A 22,781-nucleotide genomic window follows, 5' to 3' on the forward strand; every position below is an offset into this window, starting at 1 on the left:
CCTTCGGCTCAGGTCATGATCCCAGGGTCCTGGGATCAAGCCCCGCATCGGGCTCCCTGCTCCGCGGGAAGCCTGCTTCTCCCTCTCCCACTCACCCTGCTTGTGTTCCCTCTCTCGCTGTGTCTCTCTCTGTCAAATAAATAAAATCTTAAAAAAAAAAAAAAAAAAGCTTTTATATGGGAATAAAAGGTAAGAAGTTTGGGGGTTTTTTTTAAAGATTTTATTTATTTATTTGACAGAGAGAGACAGCGGGAGAGGGAACACAAGTAGGGGGAGTGGGAGAAGCAGGTTTCCCGCTGAGCAGGGAGCCCAATGTGGGGCTCAATCCCACGAAGGCAGACACTTAACGACTGAGCCACCCAGGCACCCCATAAAAGGTAAGAACTTTTATCTTACCTGATGAAATAAGTGATGATATACTCCCTGTTAGGAAAAGCAGGCTCATCGATGAGTTTGCCGGGATGTCAGCTGATTCGTATAAATAAAAACCACAGAGGTAAAAATCATACAGATTCTAAGAATCCTTCCAAAAGTCACTGGACCACTACAATTAGCTGCAAGTCACACATTTGCAACAAGACTACAAAACCCATTCATAAGAAAACCCATCTGCTCTGCAAGTAGATATAGCAGCTACTGTGGTAAAAGCATTCATATCTGCTTATGTTTATTCAGTACAAATGAAGGCACTGAAATCACTCTGTTATCATCAAATGAGAATTGGTGGCTCAGTCGGTCGAGCGTCTGCCTTCAGCTCGGGTCATGATCCCAGGGTCCTGGGATCGAGTCCCGCATCGGGCTCCCTGCTCCACGGGAGGCCTGCTTCTCCTTCTCCCACTCCCCCTGCTTGTGTTCCCTCTCTCGCTGTGTCTCTGTCAAATAAATTTTAAAAAAATCTTAAAAAAGAGATTCCTGATATTATGTCTACTCTGGATAGGATATGAATAGTCCCAACTGCCAAAATTTACTTTTAATCTTTGCAAATGCTACCATTATTTAAATTTTCAAAGATCCCTGAAAAATTTGAAGCAAAACTTGAGCCAGTGAAGAGACCATGCCTGCTCTTACCTAGGACTCTTGGATATCAGAAAGACAGCAGCTCTCTCAAGTTAATGAATAAATTTAATGTGAATCCAATAATAAAACCAGCAAACTTATTTTACTCTGTAATTTGAGAAGCTGGTTTTAAATTTCAGATGAAAAAAATGATCAATGCAGAAAAATTAGGAAAACCCTAAAAAAAAAAAAGAGAAAGAGAGAGAAGAAGTGTTTGGAAAAGAGTCCTACTGCTAGTAAAACAAACCATGAAGCTTCTAAAACAACCCATAAAGCAGTGATACTGGGGCGTCTGGGTAGCTCAGTCAGTTAAGCATCTGACTCTTGGTTTCGGCTCAGGTCATGACCTCAGGGTCCCAGGATGGAGCCCCATGTCAGCCTCTGTGCTCAGCATGGAGTCTGCTTAAGTTTCCTTCTCCCCTCCCTCTACTCCTTCCCCCTACACTTGCACTCACTCTCTCTCTTTCTAAAATAAATAAATAAATCTTTAAAAAAATATAAAGCAGTGGTACTCAGCATGAATAGATTTTAAAAACCAATGAAATAGAATAGAAAGTAAAAAAAATATTTGGAAATTTTATATGATAATGATGGCATCACAACTCACTGGCAAAAAAGGGAGTGTTTAATAACAGGGCTGGGTCAACTAGATAACATGTAGGAAAGATCATTTTAGGGATGCCTGGGTGGCTCAGTCATTAAGCATCTGCCTTCAGCTCAGGTCATGATCCCAGGGTCCTGGGATTGAGCCCTGCATCAGGCTCCCTGCTCTGCGGGAAGCCTGCTTCTCCCTCTCCCACTCCCCCTTGCTTGTGGTTCCCTCTCTCGCTGTTTCTGTCAAATAAATAAATAAAATCTTAAAAAAAAAGACCATTTTTGTTCCACATTTCACACAATACACTATAATAATTCTAAACAGATCAGACTTTAGTGTAAAAAATGAAAGCATACAAGTACTAGACAAAAGAAGTGTGAGTTCTGGGACGCCTGGGTGGCTCAGTCGGTTAAGCGGCTGCCTTCGGCCTGGGTCATGAGCCCAGGGTCCTGGGATAGAGTCCCACATTGGGCTCCTTGCTGCAGGGAGCCTGCTTCTCCCTCTCTCTTCCTCTGCTTGTGCTCTCTCTGTCAAGTAAATAAAATCTTAAAAAGAAAAAAAAAGTGTGAGTTCTTTCAGAGTGAGAAATATTCAAAATCCAGAAACAATTAAAGATAAGAATGATACATCTGACTACTTAAAATTTTAAAAAGAAACATCTCTATGACAAACCATAAATGAAAAGAGAAATCACAAATCGGGAGAAAATATCTGCAATTTATACAAAAGACTAATGTCCCTAATGTATAGAGAGTTCTTAAAAACTAAGAAGGAAAAAGATCAAAACCCAAGAGAAAAAATGTGCCATCCTCTCCCCTCAAAAATAAAGGCATGCAGTTCAAAGGAAAAGAGAGGAAAATAGCCCTTAAAAATATGGGGAGGATGCTTAATATCACAGTAAGAAACGCAAACAACATTCAGTTGTCATTGCTCATCTATCACATTGACAACACATTGTGTTGACAAGGCTATAGAGAAATAGGCAAAATTTTTTAAAAGATTTATTTATTGCAGAGTGTGTGTGCACATACATGAGCAAAGGGGGGGGGCGCAGCACAGAGGAGGGGGTGGAGAATCTCAAGCAGACTCCCTGATGAGCACAGAGCCCACTCAGCCCAGGGCTCTATCTCACAACCCTGAGGTCATGACCTGAGCACAAACCAAGAGTCGGATACTCAACCAAGCCACCCAGGTGCCCTGAGAAATAGGCTATTTTGTACACTGCTGGTAGGAATGCAAAATTCTTTAAAACCTATGGAAGGAATATCCAAGAAATTTACATATGCTTTACGCTTTGACCCAGCAACCCCACTTCTATAAATCCATCCAGTTATTCATTGCAGCATTATTTGTAATGGTAAAAGATTAGAAACAAATGTCCAGGGGCACCTGGGTGGCTCAGTCGTTAAGCGTCTGCTTTCGGCTCAGGTCATGATCCCAGGGTCCTGGGATCGAGTCCCGCATCGGGCTCCCTGCTCCGCGGGGAAGCCTGCTTCTCCCTCTCCCACTCCCCCTGCTTGTGTTCCCTCTCTCGCTGTCTCTGTCAAATAAATAAATAAAATCTTAAAAAAAGAAAAAAAAAATCCTCTCCCTCTCGCCCCACTCCCCCCCTCTAAAAAAAAATCTTAAACTTCACTGGCATGTTTATTGCACGTGCCAATCTTGAAGCTACTTTAAGTATATTAGAGAAGAAAATACATATATATATTAATGTCATTAGGAACCAAGATATCTCAGTAAGAGAAAGATAAAAATACAAAATCAGAACTTTGATTCTGACTCTTGTTCTGAAAAACATGTTTTCTTTTCCTGAAATGTACTATTTTCAATGTATCATAAATGTGGCAAGAAACAAAACACTGTAATGTTTGGGGAAGGCGTTAAGTCTAGAAAGGGGGTGCATGGTGAGAGTAGCAGCAGTAGGGGTACCCATGTTCTAAAACTGAGGGAACAAGAATGGGCAGTAGGATCAGGGAAAGGAGATTAGGTGTGTTTTAGGACTAACAGAAAGGAAAGAATTAAAATCTAAGCAAGAAAGAACAGTGAAAGAACAAATATGAACATAAATAACACGTCGAACAGGGTCATGAGGAATCCAGAACCCAGGTCAAAGATTTGCTTTAGAAAGATGGTTCTTGGGGTGTCTGTTGAGCTCAGTTGGTTTAGTGTCTGCCTTCAGCTCAAGTCGTGATCCCAGGGTCTTGGGATGGAGTGCCATGTTGGGCTCCCTGCTCAGTGGGGAGTCTGCTTCTCCCTCTGCCTGTGCCTGCTCTCTCTTTGTCAAATAAAATCTAGAAAGAGAGAGAGAGGGAGGGAGAGGGGAAGATAGATGGTTCTCACTCTGAGAATGGAGAGAAAGGGGGCAGGTGAAGACAGGAAGTACAGAACTTATTTGAAGGTGCTCATCCAGCTGACCCCAATCAGTCCCATAAGCTTTGGGGCTAGATGTCCAGAGGGAGCCAAAGACAGGCAAACCCATCACCACCAGTACGCTGTGTGTGGTTTAAGGGCTCTGTTAGAAGGTGTGATGGATGGGACCACAGAAGAGGGGCATCAGACTCAAGCCGGAGGCTTGAGGGTGAGGAGGAGGCAGAGGATGGGGAGACGTGACAGCATGTGCCAAGACACAGAGGTCTGGAAATGCACGACCTATCAGGAGACAGCAGGTCAAGAGGGGAGACAGGGGGCCAGATGTCAAAGGCCTGAGGCGTTCAAACTCACCCTGGGGGTTGTGGAAGGCTGCTGGGGATTTTAAGCAGCTAAGTGAAATTATCAGATGTGGATTGTACAACAGCTGGAGAAGAGCAAGATGGGAGGCCCAGAAACATAGCATCCCTCCAGCGGGATGACTAAGGTGGCCGAGAGAGAAGAGATTCTAGAGGAGTGTTCATGGAGTTGAACTGACAGTGGGGAAAGATTCCGAGAGAGGAGGAGAAGTAGGGCTAAGGCAGAGGGAGGGGCATTGACGGTCCTGACCACCCTTTACAACCAGTGATGAGAACTGCCATCTGTGCTCAAGTAATTCTGGAATAGGAGACAATTTGGGTGCCTGGGGGCAAGATTTTGTATGAGCTTTGAAGTCTCTTCCAGTCTTAATATTCACTGGATTCCAGCTATTTGCTCAGGCTGACCCAGCCCACACTTAGGTCATGGTGCCACCCTCTGAGTGAATAAATGACATGTCTCTAGAGAAGTGGGTCAGGCCACGAGGGCTAGAAACTGCTAAACCAAAAGGGGGCTGGAAATGCGTGAGTTGAGGTTTACACTAGCCCAGGAGAAAGCTGGACATGGAAGATACCAGGAAAATGAGTCTAGGATAATGAACAGTCGCCCACCAATTGGCTTTTCCAGGTTCTCAGAGTCTTTATCACTTTTTTGACAAATCTGGCCGTTGGTTAGGAGTAAGTGATCACTGAGCGACAGAAACCCAGGTTGCAGAGGTTTCTTCTCGGCAAAAAGACTCTGTAAACCAGCCTAAGAACAAACAGGCCCCAAAGCTGACTGTGGGTGTAGAGAGCTTCTGAATGGAAGAAAAGCCATGGGGAGAGGGGTCAGAGGATTGTAAGTGAACATACAAATACCTAATGGGAATGAACTACCTGAGCACTTCACTAGAACTGGCACACTGCTAAGTGCTACGGACTGAATGTGCCCACCCCCCAAATCCATAAATTGAAGCCTAACCTCCAACGTCATATCAGGAAGTGGGGCCTTTGGGAAATAATTAGGTTTAAATCAGATCACAGGGTGGGACCTTCATGATGGGATCAGTGCCCTTTTAAGAAGAGGAAGAGGGCGCCTGGGTGGCTCAGCTGTTAAGCGTCTGCCTTCGGCTCAGGTCATGATCCCAGGGTCCTGGGATCAGCCCCGCATCAGGCTCCCTGCTCTGTGGGAGGCCTGCTTCTCCCTCTCCCACTCCCCCTGCTTGTGTTCCCTCTCTCGCTGTGTCTCTCTCTGTCAAATAAATAAATAAAATCTTAAAAAAAAAAAAAAGTTAAGCGTAGAAGAAATTTATATCTTCAAATACTTATACAATAAAACAAAGATCTAAAGTCAATGATCTTAGCTTCTACCTTAAGCTAGAAAAGGAATAGTAAACTTGTAAGTAGAAGATAAAATGAATAATGTTAAGAGTAGAAATCAATAAAATTAAAAGTGGACAGAGAAAAGCAATAAAACCAAAACCTGACTGGCTGAAAAGATCAATAAAATTGCTTAACCTGGGGTGCCTGGATGGCTGTTGGTTAAGCATCTTCCCTGGCTCAGGTCATGATCCCAGAGTCCTGGGATCGAGCCCCGCATCGGGCTCCCTGCTCCGCGGGAAGCCTGCTTCTCCCTCTCCCACTCCCCCTGCTTGTGTTCCCTCTCTCACTGTGTCTCTCTCTGTCAAATAAATGAAATCTTTAAAAAAAAAAAAAAAAAAAAACTTTAAAAAACACTTAAAAAAAAAAAAAGAAGAGGAAGAGACAGAGAACTCTCCGTGTGTTTGCACTGAATAAAGGCCATGGGAGCACACAGCAAGCAAGGGACTGTCTACAATCTGAAGGAGGACCTTCACCAGGAATCGAGTCCACCAGCACTTTGATCCTGAACTTCTCAGCCTCCAGAACTACAAGAAATAAATATTTGTTGTTGCTGAAGCCACACAGTCTGTGGTATTTTTGCTACAGGAAAATACGAGCTAAGCAACCATCTTACTATGCAGGGCAGTCAAGGAGGTCACTCTGAGGGGAGTAAGTTTATGTACACAGTGAGGTTTGTTTTTTTTTAAATATTTTATTTATTTATTTGACAGAGAGAGAGAGACAGGAGAGAGGGAACACAAGCAGGCGGAGCGGGAGAGGGAGAAGCAGGCTTCCCGCTGAGCAGGGAGCCCGATGCGGGGCTCGATCCCAGGACCCTGGGATCATGACCTGAGCCGAAGGCAGACGCTTAATGACTGAGATACCCAGGCATCCCCCCACTGTCACATTTTTAAGGTGGTCAGGACAAAGACTGTACCTTTTTTTTTTTTAAGATTTTATTTATTTATTTGACAGGGAGAGACACAGCGAGAGAGGGAACACAAGCAGGGGGAGTGGGAGAGGGAGAACCAGGCTTCCCGCTGAGCAGGGAGCCCGATGTGGGGCTCGATCCCAGGACCCTGGGATCATGACCTGAGCCGAAGGCAGACACCCAACGACTGAGCCACCCAGGCGCCCCACAGTGAGTTTTAAAAACTACTTTTCCAAGAGGCTTGCTATGATTTTTTTTATTGGACTTTTGTGGGTTCTCAAGACAGACATTTTATTTAAGATATATATCCTTTTTTTTTTTTTTAAAGATTTTATTTATTTATTTGAGAGAGAATGAGAGACAGAGAGCATGAGCGGGAGGAGGGTCAGAGGGAGAAGCAGACTCCCTGCTGAGCAGGGAGCCCGACGCGGGACTCGATCCCGGGACTCCAGGATCATGACCTGAGCCGAAGGCAGTCGCTTAACCAACTGAGCCACCCAGGCGCCCAAGATATATATCCTTAATTAGTGCAAATATAAGCCCATTAACCCAGTGGCTACAATTAAATATGGGACTAAACCAAAATTTCAGTAACCAATCAGCTTAATGGTCTTCTGCATAGCCCGTTAAATGCTGGACAGTGTGCATACCAGAAGGAGCAAGAGGGCCCAGGCTTGAATCTCTCCTTGTTCAGACACTTGACCTTGACCTGAGTGACCTGTCTTCAGCCCGGTAACAGTTTCAGCTTTCCTAAGAGGGTCTGACTACACCAGAAATGGGGTATGAGCTTGCTACTGAAGTTAAGTGTTCCTCAAATCAGTACCTTAGCCCTACAAAACATTTTCTGAGACATTCAAGGTTCCAAAAATACTGTATATACACACAATCCCCTCTTTATTTCATCAAGCAGCAGCACTGTTTATTTTTCCAAGTTTAAAAAAAAAAAAAAGTCAAGAACCCTCTGGCAAGATTTTTACTTTGCAGTCTTAGGGCCCATGATTTTACTTTCAATAGGACTCTGTCAGGGGTATTTTGAAAAATACTTAGGTTTGGTGAAACTAAAAATACTCAATACCTTTTCTCCATAAAATTGTTTAAAGGGAAAATGGAGATCCTTTGATCTGGAGCCTCACTCAGCAGTTCATCTTACATGTGACATCTGTGCCGAGCTATAGAGAAGGAACAGCGCTGTCATGATGTCAACTTCTGGCAAGTCTCTTGGCTCCCAGAGGTCCAGCCTTGAGCCATCAATCCTCCCAAACAGAAGCCGCTCGTCACAAGCTATTTTGCAGAGCAACTGGGCACAGCCAAACTGTACTTCTCAGGCCTTTCTCCTCTCCCTTCCCTCATCTTCACCGCCCCCATCTCTTTTTCCTTTTCAATCCCTTCCTTCTTTTATTAATTCTTTTGATTATCAAAATCAATTCTTGTTCAAAGGCCCACTGCCTCCTGTTAAGATCCTTCACCCCAATTACATTCAAGTATCAGACACATTCCCCATCACTTCTTCCAACTTGTCTCCAGTCTCAATGCATTGGGGGTAAAAAAAAGACCTTGTGGGGTGATGATATGTCATTAGTATATCTAGAACCTTGTGGGACTCTTAGGGGGCACAGGAGTTACTTAGGACTATTGTTAATACTGTAACTAATTACCACACATTTGGTGGCTTAAAATGACACAGATTTAGGGGCACCTGGGTGGCTTAGTTGTTGAGTGTCTGCCTTCAGCTCAGGCCATGATCCCAGGGTCCTGGGATCGAGTCCCACATCGGGCTCCCTGCTCCGCGGGAAGCCTGCTTCTCCCTCTGCCTGCCGCTCCCCCTGCTTGTGCTCCCTCTTTCTCTCTGACAAATAAATTTTTTTAAAAAGGTGACATTTCAAAAAAAAATGTAGTATTTGTGACATCTCACAACTTATTTTGATTTATCAGTGTATCATAACACCAAAACTAGAAAGCTAACAAAATGGAGAATTGGGATGATGGGCAGAATTCTAAGATGACTGCAACATTCCCCCACTCCCAGTGTACGTGCCCTGTATAATCCTCTGCCTCTGGGTGTGGACGGGGCCTGTGGCTAGAGTGGGATGTCACCCCCTTGGCTGCTTACATAACATATGAGACCCGAGTCAGAGCCCACCGGCCTGAGATCCTCCTGCTGACTTTGAGGAAGCAAACTGTCGTGTTGTAAGAGGGCCATGTCACTACAAACTGACAGTGGCCTCGAGCACCTGAGAGTGACTCCCAGGGGACAGCCGGTACACCCCAAGAAAATGAATTCTGCCATCAACCCGAATGAGTTTGGAAGAGGACATCAAGCCCAGGATGAGATCACAGCCGCAGCTGACATCTTGATTTTAGCCTGCTGACACCCTGAGCAGAGGATTCAGCTGCCCTGTGCCCAGACTCCCGATTCCCGAAAACTGTAAGGCAGAAAAATGTGTCCTGTTTTAAGCCACTATGTTTGTGGCCATTTGTTCAGCAGTTCTAGAAAACCAACACAGTTGGCAAATATGGAATTTGAACAGACAACTAGTTACATGGATAGACTTTGGGAGGGTCAGCAACTATCTGAAATTGTATGAAAATTTTAGAGTGCTCATACACATGTGCATTTAACTAAGGAATGGGTCCAAAACTTGCAGCAGACTCTCAACAAGCCGGTGGCCAATACAAATGAAGAACACTAAATCAAGGGTCTAATGAAACAGTCAAAAAATAATTTTTTTTAATTTATTTATTTTGAGGCGCCCGGCGGGGCTCAGTCGTTAAGCGTCCGCCTTCGGCTCAGGTCATGATCCCAGGGTCCTGGGATTGAGCCCCACATCGGGCTCCCTGCTCTGCGGGAAGCCTGCTTCTCCCTCTCCCACTCCCCCTGCTTGTGTTCCTGCTCTCGCTAACTCTCTGTGTCAAATAAATAAATAGATCTTTTAAAAATATATATATTTATTTATTTTAGAGAGAGTGAGCAAGGAGGGAGGAGAGGAAGAGGGAGAGAGAATCTCAAGCAGACTCCCTGCTGAGCGTGGAGCCCAAAGTGGGACTGGATCTCATGACCCTGAGATCATGATCTGAGCCGAAATCAAGAGTCAGATGCTTAACCAACGGAGACACCCAGGCACACCCAAAAATAATTTTTGAGATGTTTCTTTTGAGGTCCACATCTGGCACGATAGCAAAGAATAGGGAGATCCTACAAACAGAAAGTAGGGACTTAATAAACCATTCTTTGCTAATATTCTTCCATCTTTTACTACATAGGGTAAGGTGGAGAGTGGAGATGTGGCAGTGTCTTTCATTGCAAAGCATTTCTGGAGGGAAAAATACAGTAGAATTCTCTCCCTCAATGTAGGTCACTGCCTTGAACAGTACGAGCAGACAACAGACAGTGCCCACCACATGCTGAAGTTACCTTCCTCAACTGTCATCTTTACCTCACGCCCTGCCCCCTTCCCTAACACTCTACTGCGGTTCTTTGTTGCTCTATAGATAAATGCTTCAAAACCCTTCTGCAAGCTTCCCTGAATGAATTCAAAGTCCTCTCCCTTCATCTCAGGAGTATCTGCACAAACTCTTTTCCACCCATTCAGATGCCCAATGCCTGGTGGAGTGACACTTTTTATTACATGATTTCCTAGCAAGAGAAAAAGTCAGCCTGCCTGGGAATCTAACCTATACTGCTTTGAGTTCAAAGCACCTACATTCATGTAATGTTAACACCATGCTACATACTGATCCCTACTGAATGATCCAAAAGCTAAAATGGAAGGACACTCAGAAATAAACCCTGGATTAGCACTGCAAATGAGATTGCTGTTAAATGGACAAGGGCTAATGAAGCTATAATTATTTTATCCAATTCAATACTTATTTCCCGAGCACTTGCAAATATGCAATCCACTGGGTTAGGCCCTATGGAGAATACAAGCAAGTTTGTTACATTCCCAAGGTTAGAATGTGACAGCGGCAGAGGCATGAAAACCATCCAGTAAACTCTCTTAAGGCAGGAAGAAATTCGTTGTATAACAGAGATACCAACAACGTTATGGGGGAGAGGAAAAGGTATGAAGTCTGCCTCGGTGGGCTTAGGAGAGTAAGTAGATGAGGACAGATGGAATTTTCCTTTAAATTGAAGGAAGATGCAAAGGCAGAGGGAAAGCCGAAAGTGCATAGTAGATGCAGAGAGGGTGAGGCGTGTGAGAAGGGGGAGCATCAGCTGAAAACTGGGCACGACAGGACATGAAGTCTAGTTGGCAAAGCAGGAGAACCCCCAACTGAAAGAGTCATAATAGACAAACTTCATGTAGGTAATGGAACGCCAGGAAGGGACTTTTATTGTGTTACTGTTGTTGCTACTGCTATTTTGTGTGTGTTTAATCGTAAGAGTTACAGAACCTAAACGGTGCTTTAAGAAAGTAACAACAGTAGGGAAAATGGTTTGTAGAAGCAAGATTTCAGAGAACTGAAACCAGTTAGGAATCCATTACAGTGGTGCAGGTTCTGACAGCTAACAGTGATTGAACACTAAGCACGATACTTGTAATATCTCATTTAATCTCAAGACATTCTCACAAGGTAGACACTAGTACTAACCTCACTCTCTGGTTGAGAAAGGTGAGGCTTTGAAAAGTTAAGTCACTTGCCCAAGGTCATAAAGCTAGTGGGTGGCAACGCCAGGTTCCCAAATCAGCTCAGACTGCCGACCCCAAGTTTTTCCTCCATTCTATCTCAGATGACAAGGTCTGGATTAGGGCAATGGCAGGTGGTATAGGAAATTATTTTGAGGGTAAAATCAACTGGACTTGGTGCCAGATTAGATTTTAGAATGGGCAAGAGAGAGAAATCAAATACTGAAAGATTTCCAGTCCAGGTGTCTACACGTGACAGTGTCACTACCAAGATGACGACAGGATAGGACAGAAAACACCAACCCTGGCTGTAGCAAATGCAGAACTACCGGATCTGTGGCCTTGGTTTGTACATTAGCACTCCACTCTGTAAGAAACTGACCAACCATGCACTAAAGTTCTCCTTGATAATGGATATTCAGTGGAAGGTTTACCTCCAAGGAGACTAACCAGATGGGATGCACTGATAATTCACCACCACCAGCCAGCCAACCCCCACGACTGCTATTCCATTCACTTATTTTTCATCTTATTACCTTCCTGGTCCTCCTTTTGACCAATCTAATCATTAACCGTATCGCCAAGCATAAATGTGCAAGGCCACGTGGTAAAATTTAAACGGACATAATCACCCCGTTAATGGTTCTGATTAAAGATTTTCCAGGCAAGGGGCGCCTGGGTGGCTCAGTCGTTAAGCGTCTGCCTTCAGCTCAGGTCATGATCCCAGGATCCTGGGATCGAGCCCCTCATCAGGCTCCCTGCTCGGCGAGGAGCCTGCTTCTTCCTCTCCCACTTCCCCTGCTTGTGCTCCCTCTCTCGCTATGTCTCTGTCAAATAAATAAATAAAATCTTAAAAAAAAAAAAATTTCCAGGCCAGATGTTAAAGCTACTGGGTAAAATGAAATCAACTAGCCATGCTTTTCTCCAAACCTCACAAGATGAAGAACGCAAAACTTTAAGTTAGGTACTGGGGCACCCAGGTGGCTCAGTAAATTAAGCTTCCTCTTGATTTCGGCTCAGGTCATGAGATTGAGTCTTGCCTGGAGCTCCACAATGAGTGTGGAACCTGCTTAGGATTCTCTCTCCCTCTACCCCTCCCCTCTGCTCACATGCATGAACGCACACACTTTCTCTCTTCTCTTTAAAAAAAAAAAAAAAAAAGTTAGGTATCATGAGGCTTTATTAAGTCCCAAGTTGACTTAAGTTTGCAGTCTCTGTATGTATGTCCAACAAACAGGTGGTTTATACTTCAATGCTTTAATACTGGTCACCTTCCTCTTCTTTTCATCAATCTTCCTTAGAACAGTTATCTTTTTCCAAAACACTTACCTATGGTAGAAATCAACCTCCCTCCTTAATGACTCCCCAAGAGTTGACAACCCATCAGGCACTCACAAGTGACTTCTCACATAATGATTTGTTGATGAGACCAGTCCTAAAGTTTGTGAAACCATCCATTTTCACCAGACCAAGCCTTCTCCTCACCTCTCTCAATTAATATTAGGCTGTCATCCCTTTATATAGACTGACCCCTCCTTGAGTAACAAACTCCAAAGTTTTTCCATTTCTTCAATCACTTTTCTTTCATTCTTGCTGTGTATTTTTAACTGCATATGGACAGTGGCTCGCATGTGTTACATGATGTGCAGTTCATCTTGGTGTCAAATAAGTCATCTCTTGCATGCATGCAGAAGTCATCATTATCTCTTCAAGTTTTTTAAAAAATATTTATTTATTTGAGAGAGTGTGCAAGGAGGTGGGGGAGGCTCAGGGAGAAAGAAAATCCCAAGCAGACTCCCCACTGAGTGCAGAGCCTGACTGGGGGCTCCATCTGACGACCCTGAGATCATGATCTGAGCCGAAATCAAAAGTAGGTCGCTTAACCAACTGAGCCACCACCCCATCTCTTCATGTTTTATCATCTTTACTTTCCCAAGAGCTAATAAGATTTGAAGTAATAGAATGCTCCTTCTTATCACTTTCATAGACACTACATGAAGTTAGTAACATTCACAAAACCCCTCAAAATTAAGTACAAGCCAAGCTAACATAAATCTACCATAGACTAATTAATAGTCTACCACAGACTTTAATTGAAAATGGAAGCCAGTACACAACCAATACCGCCATCTGTTGGTAGCAGTCAGAATTGGCTCACTTGTTAGGAATCATTGCCTTGTTTCTACCTGTCCCGAGTCAGAGGTTTTTAAAAAAAATTTTTTTTAAGATTTTTTATTTATTTATTTGAGAGAGAGAGCACATGAGAGGGGGGAGGGTCAGAGGGAGCAGCAGACTCCCTGCCGAGCAGGGAGCCCGATGCGGGACCCGATCCGGGACCCGATCCAGGGCCTCCGGGATCATGACCTGAGCCGAAGGCAGTTGCTTAAACAATAACCAACTGAGCCACCCAGGCGCCCCACAGGTTTTTAAATTCTTAAATATAGGAGATGCTATCTCACTTTTTGAACCTCACAAAAGTAAAAGCAACCATTTCTGAAAATATCTTAGATTACCATGACAATACAAATTTCAATGTCTACTGTTTCTTTTTTTTTTTTTTTAAGATTTTATTTATTTTTTTGACACACAGAGAGAGAGAGAGAGAGAGAGGAATCACAAGTAGGCAGAATGGCAGGGAGCGGCAGAGGGAGAAGCAGGCTCCCCGCCGAGCAAGGAGCCCGATGTGGGACTCGATCCCAGGACCCTGGGATCATGATCTGAGCAGAAGGCAGATGCTTAACGACTGAGCCACCCAGGCGCCCCTGTCTACTGTTTCTTTAACTACAAAGATTTGTCTTCAGTGAAATACCTGTCTTTGCATAATTCACATTAGATAAACAAATATTCTCATATCACTTTTAGAGCTGACACGTTAAAGACATTCCTGGGGTAATGCACATGTTCTTACACACAAGCAAAATTTGGCTTCATAAATACTGGGTTTTTCAACACTATGTATCTGTAGATAGTACAGAGTATTAATTAGGAAGACTACTAGATCAAGAGCCAGCAACCAGATTCTCCTCCAGTCTGCCACTCTAAGAACTTGGCCAAATCTAGGACTTTGGTTCTATGAGTTTGGCCAAATCCTGACGCTCAACTTCTTTACATATAAAATGGGATTATAATGCCAATCCTCTTTATCTAATGGGTCTTTTGAAAAAAAGTGAAATAAAATATGTGAAAATGTTTTAAAAACTATGAATCATGATAAAAATGTCAAGTAGTCTCATCCTCTTGCTTAACTCAAAGAAGTTTCTCACACATACACACAAGTTTGTCATCAACTGTCATCAACTGGTTTATCTGGTGTGTATTTTTTTTGCAGATATCTGAATCCATTCTATATTCCTTACTTTTTTAAAAACAGCGTGTATTTTAAGGCACCTGGGTGGCTCGGTCAGTTAACTGTCTGCTCAGGTCATGATCTCGGTGTCCTGGGATGGAGCCCTGCACCAGGCTCTCTGCTCAGTGGGGAGCCTGCTTCTCCTTCTCCCTCTGCCCTTCCCCCCTGCTCATACTCTTTCCCTCCCTCTCTCTCAAATAAATAAATAATACCTTTTAAAAAAATAGCATGTATTTTTTTCAAAAGAATACTAGGCAGTAGAAAAAAAAAATCTGCAGCTTTCATGTACCTATGACCTCTTTCATGGTCCCAATAACATGCATTTAAAATTGATATTAAACACATAAAATAAGTAATGGACGCCACACTGCATTAAGGGGGAATTACAGGAATCTCTTTTCCCTTTTAACTTAGCAAATCTCTTTGCTAGCATCCTCTTGTACACAGGGAATTCAGGCCCAATGAAACTGGATTTCACACACCTTCTCTCTATCTTCTAGAACACTATATCAGTGTGGGCTGCAGTTCTCAAAAATAGTGTCCTACCAATTGTTCCAGTGGTAGAGGTATAATGTTAACAGTGTTATGTTTATGTTGGTGATGTTTATACTTTAATTTCTATTGCCATTATTATGGAATGGGCTATCCAGTATCTCATGAAAGCTAGCATTTTTCTTAGCCTATATTCTGGTGGGAAATTTTTGCAGTGGCCAGGTAAATGCTCTAAGTGGTCTACAGTATCTTTTGTCCCCTTAAGGTAGTCTCAGAATCAGGGGGTGGGAGGGGTGGACGGGTATATAGTTACTTCTCCAACTCACAAATCCAGTTATCTTTTCCAGTTCCAGAGCTTGGCTGCTATATCTGCTTGATGTCATTTTTATCCTATTTTTCCTAATAAAGCAATTAAAAGCCTCACAAGAAAACCCAATTACTGAGTCTAGCAGCTCTGAGAACCCCTAACGGAAATCCATGTCAGTCCCCGGGGCTATTTATATTATCTCCTCTTTTATTCTTTAGCTTGTTGTCTCATTAGGCTTAGAGACGTCTCTTTTATCAAAGTTACTGTTGCCAGGAAACATAAGAACAAGATGGAGAACAAAAGCTTAAGAACCAAATAGGTTGATCTTCACCCTTCTCCCCATCAACACAGACATGTTCAAGTAAACATCCCTGAACACACTCATTTACTATCATGTTCACCCAGACCCACCCCCAAATCCAAATGTAGGCTGTAAACACAACAGATGCCCCATCAAACATGAGCAAATACTTCTCTAAATATTGCCCTTTATCAAATTAGCACCCACCTAGGAACTAGGTCAGACGCACTACACCTCCTGGTTTCCAACTCCATGCTCCCTCCCCAACATAATGGAGTATTTCCTGAAAGGAGTGTTCAAAATAGGGAGACAGGTGCATTGTCCTTCATCACATATACTTCTTGCCTTTAGTTATGAAACCACTTTAAAGCTCTTTGGATAATAGAGCTCATCATTATGCCAGCAAACGGAATGGGACAAAATAATAATAATAACCAGAATGACAGTCAGGGAGGGTTGGCTGGCTGAAGGGCCATTTTTTTTTGAAGTCAGGTGAGCAGCGCATTCAAGAAACCTCTGTGTGTTTAGGCTCCGAGGATGTGGTCCTTCCTGAATACCACAGCTGGGATAATGAGAGCAGGCAGTGCTTGCTGTACATGTGTGTGCCTATCCCTGAAAGGTGATCCATCTTGTTGGGAGACTACAGTGAGAGGTTACTGAGTGCTATCATGGTACCACAATGGTACCAAAAGTACCACATCTAGGAGAAGAAGTCTAGAGAACAAATGGGATCAACTTAGCATTTCAGAGACTATCTGGCTTAACCCTTCACTCAAAAAGTGAAGACAATGAGGTCTTAAAAGGTTAAGTGATTTGTCCAAGACGACAAAGCAGGTTAGAGGCAGAGGTAGGACTAAAACCCAGTCTTTAACTCTCCGTCCAGGGCTGAAACCTTGAACAATTATGGTATGCTTCAGGGAAGAGCCATCTCACCTCATTCTGTGATGGTGGGAGAATATGTCACAGAGTCACATATCCCTGGCTAGAAGAGGTCATCAGTTGATTTTTAAATGCCTGTAGAACACCTAAAGCAACTTTATGCCAAAGATCTCTACTGAAACCCTGAGGCCAGTTCATTGTACCACACTTCACATCCTGTCATACGTCCAAAATTGTACTCTTTTATATTCATCCCTACATTGCTCAGGGCTTCTTCTCTTCTCCCTGACCTTGCTTTCCTCCTCTCTCTTCTACTCCTACCTCACACTGTACCCTTGGAACTTCTTATCCATGATCAAGACAAACACTTAACAATGTCCTGGCCACCTCACAGACTCCTCCCTGTAGCCCTGGGCCTTAACTAAAACCTGGGCCATGCTTCCCCATTGGATACTATTCATTCTCCTATGCATTCCACCCCGGGGATGGGAATTGGGTCATCAGATTCCTCACTTCTCACTGCTACATCTAGAACATTGTCCTACTAAATTCATGTAAACCTTGGCTCCTTACAGCTCATGTTACCTGGCTATACCTCCTTCTACTCCTTCTTTATTTTTGTAATCTGCAAGCCTCTGTGTAACTCCTTATCCACTTAAGATCTTAGCACCTGACTCATAGCCTCAGTCCGGCCCAGGCCTTACCATTATCTAGGATAATTTCCAAGTCTCATGTGGGTAACCAGACCCACAATTCCTGCACCTGTCAAATCCAATGAACTTGACCTTCTTTTTGCTTCACTTACACAGTGAATACCCTCAACCTGGTAATCTCTTCTCAGAATTTCTCAGAAACACTCTCTAGTTTTTCACCTCCCACTCACTTCTAAAACCACAGCAACTGACCCGAACACTCTTTGGAAACTGTTCTTTCCCAAGGTCATCATGCATTCCTCTTTGCCAATCCAATGGACATTGTCTAGTCTTTGCCGGGTTTGATGCCACTGATCATTCCTTCCTGGAAATTCTCTGCTCTCTTTGTTTCTGGGGTACTTCACTACCACAGTGTTCCTCCCACCACTATGACCGGTCCTTCACTGTCTCCTTCATGTGACCCCTTTTACTTGCTTTTTAAAGTGCCTTCTCAACACTCTCATTGGGTGAACCCGTCCACACTTTCATGGATTATTCTTCAAATCTCATGATTCTACATTTATACCCTCAAGCTTTAGATTCTTATACCTAACTGGATATTCAACAAGCACTTCAAATTCAACTCTAACAAACTTAAAACCTTATCTCCTGTATGCCCTATTTTATCCCACCTGCTTTTCCCCCTGAACTCAATCTCTCTTTACTGATAGCACCACCACAGATACCCAATCCAGAAACCTAATCATCCTCCTCCAGTCCACCTTAACCCAACCTTCACCCCAATATCTGGTCAATCGCCAAGTCCTGACAATCCTATCTCCTATAGTTCTTGAATTTGTCACCCCTATGAATTTCTTCACCCCTACTGCCACAACTTGTTCTGAGCCCTCATCATAACTTCACCTAGAATTCTACAACAGCCCCCTAATTGGTCTGTCTGCCTAAAAGCTTATCTCCCTCAAGTCCACCCTTCACACAGTCAACAGCATGATTTTGTAAAATATAAACCTGCCCTTGTCCTGCCCTGTTTGAAACTACTCTGTGGGGGCACCTGGGTGGCTCAGTCGGTTGAGCACCTGTCTTCAGCTCGGGTCATAATCACAGGGTCCTGGGATTGAGCTCCACATCAGGCTCCCTGTTTGGTGGGGAGCCTACTTCTCCTCCCGCTCCCCCCTGCTTGTGCTGTCAAATAAATTTTAAAAATCGAAAGAAAAGAAACAAACAAACAAACTACTCTGTGATTCCGAGGCTCAGGGGACAAATTCTAAGCTTCCTAACCAGCCATGTTCAGCCTTGTGGGATCTGATTTCTGTCCATTCCTCCAGCCTCACCTTTCAACACTCTGACCTAAATTTATGCTCTAGCCATCTGAACTGCCTATGATTTCTATGTATCACAGTGAGCTTTCACTGGAGGATTTCCAGCACTTAGCACAGGAATTGTAACTATTTGTTTATATTTCTGTCTTCCCCAATAGACTGTCAGCTGATTCCCAAAGGCGGGGCGGGGAGGATATATCTTATTCATCATTGTATCTCCAGCATCTAACAAAGTGGTTGGCATATACTTAGTATTCAATTAATACTGAAGAATGAGTGGACATATTTGGAAACTTCCTACTAAATGGCATGACATACAGATGATCGCTACCTGCATTGTGAGCACAGTGTAATGTATAAACTTGTCAAATTACTACGCTAAACACCTGAAACTAATGTAACACTGTGTGACAACTATAATTCAAACAAATAAATACATAAATTAAATAAAAGGCATGACATGTCTTTTTTTTTTTTTTAACCAGTAAAAAATCGGTTTATTTGGAAATAGCAGAAAATTGCAATCTGGGACAGGCAAGCAATGGCACCACCACAGGTAAGTCTGCAGAACCAGGGAGAGGAGGCTCTCTCTTTTATAGAGGAAAGGCGGGAGTTGGGAAGGCTGTTGTAAACTAAAAACCCATTGGAGTAAACTGGAAGTTTGATGTATACTGGCCTCTCATTGGCTGGCTTGTGACAGTTACTCATATATATAATGGTATAGGTCAGTACAGATAATCACTAAAGTGGTCCAGTGGCAATTTGGCAGTTTGAAGAAATAGTTTTATTCCCCTATGCCTTACAAATTTGAAATACAAAATTGATTAGGATTTTTCACAGCCATCCTGTTATGTTCTTCATAGTGTTACGTTTCACACCCACCACACTTTTTTTTATGTTCTGTTGGCTGGCATATAGTGATGTAGCGTTCAACGATGCATTAGTTGCACACCCACCACACTCTTTTTTTTTTTTTTAAGATTTTATTTATTTATTTGAGAGAGAGAGAGAATGAGATAGAGAGAGCATGAGACGGGGGAGGGTCAGAGGGAGAAGCAGACTCCCCGCTGAGCGGGGAGCCCGATGCGGGACTCGATCCCGGGACTCCAGGATCATGACCTGAGCCGAAGGCAGTCGCTTAACCAACTGAGCCACCCAGGTGCCCCCACCCACCACACTCTTAAAAAAAGTAGTACTTGGTGCAGCTAATCCCTGCTAACATATTTTAACATCTTTCTGTGTTGCTGTTTGCCAACAAAATTCGCATTTTTCACTGTTACTAATGTATTGTGTTTTTATCCCCTGTTCGCACAATAAATGGATGGTTCACAAATTCTCATTAAGGCCTAAGTTTACAATTAAAGTAGTAACAGAAATACTAGAACTCACAATAATATTTTAAATATAAATAGTAAATTTCATTCTAGTACAAATCAGTGAAGGTGGTCCAATCAACTGCCAAGGAATATACTGGACAAAATTATTCCATTTCTAAGCGTGTTTCTATCATAAACATTTACCAAAGACTGACTTGAGGCAGTCAAAGAACTTTTACATCATTTCAAACTAAATTTCAAAAATTACACAGCAACATGCCTATTAAACTTCCTTAAGTTTTTTCAGAAAATGATGCTTTTCGGTATGAAACTGGTTCATTTTGTCATGAAGGGCAGAAAATAGACCAAAACTACAGAAGCAATAGTCCAAGTTGCATTCCTCATACAAAACAAATAAAGATTACTCTATTTCCAAGAAACTCAGCGTGCCAGACACCAGGTTAATGACAAATAAAATGCTCAGAGGAAAATCAGACTACACAAGTATTGACAAAATTATTAACAGCTCTGTTCGGCATCGCACATCCACAGCAACACGGAAGAGTAATTCCAGTCACATTTGCACTAGTTTGTATTGTGTTCCACAGTTAGGTGAAATCAGTGATGCACAGAGCAGACATATCAATTATCATATGAATGGGACATATTCGAGGTAGAAGTGCTTAAAAACACTTGGTTCTGAATACCACCAAAACCCCAATCCATAGAAGAGGTGTTTCATCTAACTTGTCTCCAGAGAGGGAGACAAACCATAAGAAACTCCTAATCTTAGGAAACAAACTGAGGGTTGCTGGAGGGGGTGGACGGATGGGGGTAACAGTGATGATGGACACTGGGGAGGGTATGTGCTATGGTGAGCGCTGTGAATTGTGTAAAACTGATGAATCACAGACCTGTACCCCTGAAACAAATAATACATTATATGTTAATAATAATTTTTAAAGAAGTTTTAAAAAGAAGTCCTGAAAGTATATACAAAATGTTGAAAATTAAAAAAGAAATTTTATGCCAGACACCCACACTGCTTTATTCACTAAAACAGGTGACACCCAACAACATGCCTCCTAATCTCAATCCAGTGTTGTCGAAAATAGTTTTAACTATGAACATAATCAAATCAGAGCCCCTGAGCATTTATTTTCTCAGCATGCTCAACAAAGAAATGGGCCCCAGACTGACTGAGTACTAGAACATGCAAACTTTTGAAATGAGGAAAGAAACTAAAGTATTTCTGTTCCACACAGCTAACACCGGGGAGGAGCCACTCCATGATTTCAAGTGGCTGATGTCAGCAATATAGCTAGTTATCCTGATTTTCTTCATCCTTTCATTCAGGACCAAAACATGTTTATTTTGAATATTGAGAATAAGCTACAGAGATTCTTTGAGAAGACAAATGGCCAATTTGAGGGAGATGTCCTCGTAGACTTGTAGACTAAGCCTCTAAAGAAACACTGACTCTGGGCATCTGGGTGGCTCAGTCGTTAAGCATCTGCCTTTGGCTCAGGTCATGATCCCAAGGTCCTGGGATCGAGCCCCGCATCGGGCTCCCTGCTCCGCGGGAAGCCTGCTTCTCCCTCTCCCACTCCCCCTGCTGTGTTCCTGCTCTTGCTATCTCTCTGTGTCAAATAAATAAATAAAACCTTTAAAAGAGTAAAAAAAAAAAATAAAGTTTATTTTGTCTAAGTATAGCTACCTCAGCTTGGTTTTTGGTTGTGTGGAATATCTTTTTCCATCCCTTTACTTTTAGTCTGTGTGTGTCCTTACCTCTGAGGTGAGTCTCTTGTAGGCAGCATGTAGATGGGTCTTGCTTTTTCATCTTTTCAGCCACTGTCTTTTGATTGGCACATTTAGACCTGTTTTGTTTTTTTTTTTAAAGATTTCATTTTTGAGGGATGCCTGGGGTGGCTCAGTCGGTTAAGCATCTGCCTTCAGCTCAGGTCATGGTCCCAGGGTCCTGGGATCGAGTCCTGCATCGGGCTCCCTGCTCAGCGGGAAGCCTGCTTCTGCTTCTCCCTCTCCCTCTCCCACTCCCCCTGCTGTGTTCCTGCTCTTGCTCTCTCTCTGTGTCAAATAAATAAATAAAATCTTAAAAAAAAGAAAGAAAGAAACACTGACTCTATTCTTCAGGTGAAAAAGCTTGCCATCATTTCTGGACACATGTTCCATCTGAATTATCCAACTTCCCAAAATGGCAGTCATCACACATTCATTGCCGCTCTTAACAGACTCTAATTATGAAGTATTTTCTGTCTTAGTAAAAGAAGGAGAAAGAAAAAAACAAATACTGGATATGGAACTTGTCATCTAGCTAAATAATTAGATATTTTATTTAGAAAATGCAAATAATATTTTTCACTGATGAGAAAAACATTTACTATGAATTTTTCAAGCATGGTTTTCTTTTCAGCTTAACAGACATTTATTACTTATCTGTTGGGAAGCATGGTTTTTATTATTAAAATTTTTTATCTTTTAAAAAAATTCACCTCGGGCGCCTGGGTGGCTCAGTTGGTTAAGCGACTGCCTTTGGCTCAGGTCATGATCCCAGGGTCAGGGATCGAGTCCCGCATCGGGCTCCCCCTGCTCTGCGGGGAGCCTGCTTCTCCCTCTGCCTCTGCCTGCCACTCACCCTGCTTGTGCTCTCTCTCTCTGTCAAATAAATAAATAAAATCTTAAAAAAAATAAAATAAAATAAATTTTAAAAATAAAAAATTTAAAAAGATAGTGAAGGTGGTTGAGCACTTAATGATACGGTGTGGACAACAGATATGTTAAAGCAAAGACTAAAAACATTAAGAATATGTGCCAGGCATTCTGCTATGTGTTTTGCATATATTAGCCCATATCCTCCCACCATTAGGATACGGATA

The 22,781-nt window shown here is 42.8% G+C and overlaps 1 protein-coding gene across 2 annotated transcripts in view; it reads right to left on the reverse strand.

Moving 5' to 3' along the window:
• GPR176 (G protein-coupled receptor 176) overlaps nucleotides 1-22,781 on the reverse strand; it is a 106,339-nt gene that overhangs the window by 56,448 nt on the left and 27,110 nt on the right. The gene's annotated exons all lie outside the window — the stretch shown is intronic.

Source organism: Mirounga leonina, unplaced genomic scaffold (genome assembly GCF_011800145.1).
Source record: "Mirounga leonina isolate KUSES-001 unplaced genomic scaffold, KU_Mleo_1.0 Mir_91, whole genome shotgun sequence".
Taxonomy (NCBI): domain Eukaryota; kingdom Metazoa; phylum Chordata; class Mammalia; order Carnivora; family Phocidae; genus Mirounga; species Mirounga leonina.